The sequence below is a fragment of the Phyllobates terribilis genome, unplaced genomic scaffold (assembly GCF_046119375.1).
Source record: "Phyllobates terribilis strain yellow unplaced genomic scaffold, ASM4611937v1 Scaffold_374__1_contigs__length_1864666, whole genome shotgun sequence".
Taxonomy (NCBI): domain Eukaryota; kingdom Metazoa; phylum Chordata; class Amphibia; order Anura; family Dendrobatidae; genus Phyllobates; species Phyllobates terribilis.
In genome coordinates, this window is record NW_027363134.1 from 34,210 (window position 1) to 40,209 (window position 6,000).

A 6,000-nucleotide genomic window follows, 5' to 3' on the forward strand; every position below is an offset into this window, starting at 1 on the left:
GAGGCCCCTAATTTTACCACAAAAAAACTGGGAAAACGTATTGAGTTGAGTATAAGCCTAGGGTAGGAAATGCAGCAGCTACTGGAAAATTTCACCATTCTGGTATGTATGGTTCCCTCATCACCAATCCTGGTATGTATGGCACCCCTCATCCCCCAATCCTGGTACATATGGCAACCCTCATCCCCCAATCCTGGTATGCGTGGCCCCCTCATCCCCCGATCCTGGTATGTGTGGCCTCCTCATCCCCCAATCCTGGTATGTATAGCCTCCTCACCCCCCAATCCTGGTATGTGTGGCCCCATCACTGCACACACAAAAAATAAACACTTATACTCACCTTCCTTCCTCACCTCTGCCCCAGAGCTGCTGTGTTCTGTCTGCCAGCAGTTCATGTTGGTATCTGAGCGGCGCGCGCTCTCAGTTGTCGAGGTGAGCTGCTGCTGCTGCCGGCATATTCACTCCTCTCCACGCCGGGACTATGAGCATTGACAAGCGTGAATATGCATTCTCTTTAGTAGCGGGCACTGTAAGCAGGAGCCACGACTCAGCGCTCCTCCGTGCCTGCTACTAAAGAGAATGAATATTCCCTCTTCTCCACGCCCATGGAAGTGGAGAAGAGGGAATATTCATGCCCCTTTAGCAGCGGGCACACGTGGTAGCTACAGCAGCCGCTACTGGGTGTGCCTGCTCCTCCGTCGCCGCAACCTCCCACCCCCCCAATACTCGCCTATCCTCCTCGTTCCCCCTGGCTCACGGGCCCCATAGCAGTGGTGTGGCCTGTCACCATTGGCGGTACGCCACTGATTATGGCTTACAGCCAATGAAATCACAAAAGTCATTATCTCAGTAAATTAAAATACTTTATAACATCAGCTTGAAAAATGTTTTTAAAATCTGAAATGTTGTCCTACTGAAATGTATGTTCAGTAAATGCCCTCAATATTTGGTCAGGGCTCCTTTTGCATCAATTACTGCATCAATGCGTCAATGTGGCATGGAGGCGATCAGCCTGTGGCACTGCTGAGGTGTTATGGAAGCCCAGGTTGCTTTGATAGCAGCCTTCAGCTCGTCTGCTTTGTTGGGTTTGGTGTCTCTTATCTTCCTCTTGACAATACCCCATAGATTCTCTATAATAGATTCTCTATGGGGTTAAGGTCATGTGAGTTTGCTGACCAATCAAGCACAGTGATACTGTTGTTTTTAAACCAGGTATTGGTACTTTTGGCAGTGTGGACAGGAGCTAAGTCCTGCTGGAGAATGAAATTTCCATCTCCAAAGAGCTTGTCGGCAGAGGGAAGCATGAAGTGCTGTAAAATGTCCTGGTAGACGGCTGTGCTGACTTTGGTGTTGATAAAACATAGTGGACCTACACCAGCAGATGACATGGCTCCCCAAACCATCACTGATTGTGGAGACTTCATACTAGACCTCAAGCAGCTTGGATTGTGGCCTTTTCACTCTTCCTCCAGACTCTGGGACCTTGATTTCCGAAGGAAAATTGGAACTCTGGGACCTTGTGGATGGTGTCAATGACTGCCTTCTTGGCATTTGTCAAGTCAGCAGTCTTCCCCATGATTGTGGAGCCTACTGAAACAGACTATGGGACATTTTTAAACACTTAGGAAGCCGTTGCAGGTGTTTTTGTTAATTATTCTAATTTAATGAGATAATGACTTTAGTGTTTTCATTGGCTGTAAGCCATAATCGTCAACATTAACAGAAATAAACACTTGAAATAGATCTCTCGGTCTGTAATGACTCTATATAATATATGAGTTTCTATTTTTGTATTTAAGAACTCAAATAAATAATCTTTTTGATGATATTCTAATTTAGTGAGATGCACCTGCATATGATGACTGTTGCCCCCAGTGGAATATATGCGGTGTCTATTTTGGGATATTTTAGTATACCCATGATGATACTATAGACAGCCATTATACCTGGAATGGCTCCTTCCTTGCGTGCCTTGCTTTTTTTGCTTACATGTCTAACAATCACATATGTGTTGTGTCCCTTCCCCCATCATCCTATTCTTCTATTGCTGAATAAATATGATAGATTTTATACTCCCTGGACTCCTTTGATGGTCTTTTACCCTGCGGGGTTTTCTCTCATATATGGACTCACTGTGTGGTGGTGATGGTAGAGGACATTGTGTAGCAGGATCATTTTGGCCTTGTATAGTAGTAATTTTGGGAATATTGGTCTTTGTATAGTGTATTTTAGATTAGTAACAGTGGTATACTGTAATTATATATGTATAAATCCTCTTTTAAGTGGCAGGGAGGTTATATGGGGAAACATATACTTTGGGGCTGGGGTCCCTGATCTCTTAGGACCCCAGCAATGCTCCTGCACTGGGGAAAAGCAGGGTCTGGAGGCCACTTTAATATCATCAATTTATGGATATGACGCCAAAGAAACTAATGAAGTGCTTTGCAAAGTGCCATAATTAAAAAAATAAAATGGCGCCATTTTACAAGACCCGTAGCGTCTCCATTTTTCGGGATCTGGGGCCGAGTTTATTTTTTGCACGCCGAGCTGAAGTTTTTATTGATACCATTTTGGGGTAGATCCGATGCTTTGATCGCCCGTTATTGCATTTTATGGCAATGTTGCGGCGACCAGAAAACGTAATTCTGGCGTTTAGAATTTTTTTCTCGTTACGCCGTTTACCGATCGGATTAATTCTTTTTTTATATTGATAGATCGGGCGATTCTGAAGACGGCTATGCCAAATATGTGTATCTGGGTGGTATTTTTAGAAGTTTATTTTGAATGGGTCGAAAGGGGGGTGATTTAAACTTTTATATATTTTTAAATTTTTTTATATTTTTAAAAACACTTTTTTTTTACACTTTTTGCTTGCTTCTATAGTCTCATTAGGAGGCTAGAAGCAGCAACTGTCCAATCACCTGTGCTACATACAGGGGATGAGCAGATCAGCTCTATGTAGCAGAAATGCTCCTGTGCTATGAGCGTCGACCACTAGGTGGCGCTCATAGAGTCAGTACATGACAATCACTGGGGTTGTCATGCCCACCCATCAGTGACCTGCGATTACGTGACCGGGTCACCGATGGGCGGGGTAAGTTACGCGCTTCCGACGCGGCGCTGTTAAATGCCGCTGTCAGAGATTGACAGCGGCATTTAACATGTTAACAGCCGCGGGTGGATCGCAATTCCACCCGCGGCTGTTGGGGGCACATGTCAGCTGTATAAATCAGCTGATATGTGCCCGGTTCAGTGAGGGTGATAGTACGCACTAGGCTATTACGCCCCATGCTTTAAAGGGGTTAAATGGAGTATAATATTTGACAACTCCCAAAAATTTCAGGATTTTTACGGCAGTGATATGGGATCACGTCTGATGACCACGGTTTTAGGCACTGGCCTTGTAGTGTGGTATTGGTCTGCAACCAAGTGTGAATAGGTTCAACAAAACACAGCTGGCAGACTTTAAATGGAGGGTAATATTTGGCACGCTCCACAAAATGTCACGATTATTAGGTAAGGTGTGTATAGGAAAATGTTATTTAAGGAAATAAAATGTACATTTTATTGGGGATTCCACCGCAGTCAGTGATTTTAGTCCAGTGTTTTCCTTTAACTCACATAGCAGTAGAAGACAAAGACAGAAACACAATACACAAATAACGGTAAAGTTTTAAATATTAGAGTTAGGACTGTCCCATAAGGGTCGCCGTGACGAGGCGGGATGGCTTTCGCATTATTTAGATCAAAATTCTGTTAACCAAGTACGCTTTATTATTTTCATGCACTATTGCGATTTATTTATTTACTGCAGGGTGTTTGTGTATTGTATTTCTGTCTTAGTTTTTTTTCTGGTTAGTGGCCATGTGTGAACATGCTCTTACATGCTGTATGCACGACAATTTAAATTCCAGTTCAGGTCTCGAGGTTTTTTTTCATATAGCAGTAGATTATATGGATTAAAATAAAGGTTCATTTAAATAGCTGTCATGAATTATAACATGGGGCTGTGGGATATTTGCAGTCTGTGACTTTTTTGTTTAGTAATTTACTTCCTGAAGTGTAAACTTGATACATAAAACAGCAGTGTCCGTTATGATGACATCACAAAGCACATGACAGCACCGAGAACATGACATCATAGACCTCACATGACATCATAACAGCTACAGAATGTACAAAGTTCTATTCCTGAGCCATCTTGTGTCACAGCTTGAAGAGGATCAGTCCAGGTAAGTAGCTCATCACTGAACGCTGGGGATCGGGTTACACCGGAAAGGGAGGAGGACTGGCTGCACAGCATTGTGTCACAGCACAAACAGCAGAGTAGGATCAGGAAGAGATCTGCAGTGTGTGCTGTATGGACTGTGTCCTCATCCCCATGATATTTCCAGATGATTATTAGCTGCATTGTTTTCTTTCTTCCTGACCTTCCTCAAGGCTGTTCTGAGATCTGTGGAGTAACTATCATACGTCCGGCAATTATCAACTGAGAAGACTTATTGGGATTCAGCAAGTAGGTAGGTGTGCGTGCATGTGACTGTGTGTGTAGGCACAGCATTGAAGGTTTGTGTGACCCCAGATCTAAAGGGAAGTGTGTCTGTGACCCCAGCACTAAAAGGATGTGTCTGTGACCCCACCAATAAAGGGATGTGTGTCTGTGACCCCACCAATAAAGGGATGTGTGCCTGTGACCCCACCAATAAAGGGGTGGCTGTGTGATGGTTTGTGTGTCCCTGCACTAATGGGGTGTGTGTTTGTGTCCTCAACACTGCAGCACTGAAGGGGTGTGTGCACGTGTGTTTGGCACATGTACATGTCTCCAGAAATGCAGCACTGAAGGGCTGTGTGTGTGGCCCCAGCACTGAAGGTGTGTGTCTGTGTCTGTTTGTGTGACCTCAGCACCAAAGCGATGTGTGTCTGTGATCCCAGAAATGAAGGGGTGTCTCTGTGACCCCATCAATAAAGAGGTTGATGTGTGTTGGTTTGTGTGTCCCTGCACTAATGGGGTGTGTGTTTATGTCCTCAACACTGCAGCACTGAAGGGGTGTGTGCACGTGTGTTTGGCACATGTGTACATGTCCCCTGAAATGCAGCACTGAAGGGCTGTGTGTGTGGCCCCAGCACTGAAGGTGTGTGTCTGTGTCTGTTTGTGTGACCTCAGCACCAAAGGGATGTGTGTCTGTGACCCCAGCAATAAAGATGTGTGTCTCTATGGCCCCATCAATAAAGGGGTGGCTGTGTGATGGTTTGTGTGTCCCTGCACTAATGTGGTGTGTGCTTGTGTCCTCAACACTGCAGCACTGAAGGGGTGTGTGCACGTGTGTTTGGCACACGTGTACATGTCCCCTGAAATGCAGCACTGAAGGGCTGTGTGGGTGGCCCCAGCACTGTAGGTGTGTGTCTGTTTGTGTGACCTCAGCACCAAAGGGATGTGGTCTGTGACCCCAGCAATGAAGGGGTTGTGTCTCTATGGCCCCATCAATAAAGGGGTGGCAGTGTGATGGTTTGCGTGTCCCTGCACTAATGGGGTATGTGCTTGTGTCCTCAACACTGCAGCACTGTAGGGGTGTGTGCATGTGTGTTTGGCACATGTGTACATGTCCCCTGAAATGCAGCACTGAAGGGCTGTGTGTGTGGCTCCAGCACTGAAGGTGTGTGTCTGTGTCTGTTTGTGTGACCTCAGCACCAAAGGGATGTGTGTCTGTGACCCCAGCAATGAAGGGGTGTGTCTCTATGGCCCCATCAATAAAGGGGTGGTTGTGTGATGGTTTGTGTGTCCCTGCACTAATGGGGTGTGTGTTTGTGTCCTCAACACTGCAGCACAGAAGGGGTGTGTGAACGTGTGTTTGGCACACATGTACATGTCTCCAGAAATGCAGCACTGAAGGGCTGTGTGTGTGGCCCCAGCACTGAAAGTGTGTGTCTGTGTCTGTTTGTGTGACCTCAGCACCAAAGGGATGTGTGTATGTGATCGCAGAAATGAAGGGGTGTCTCTGT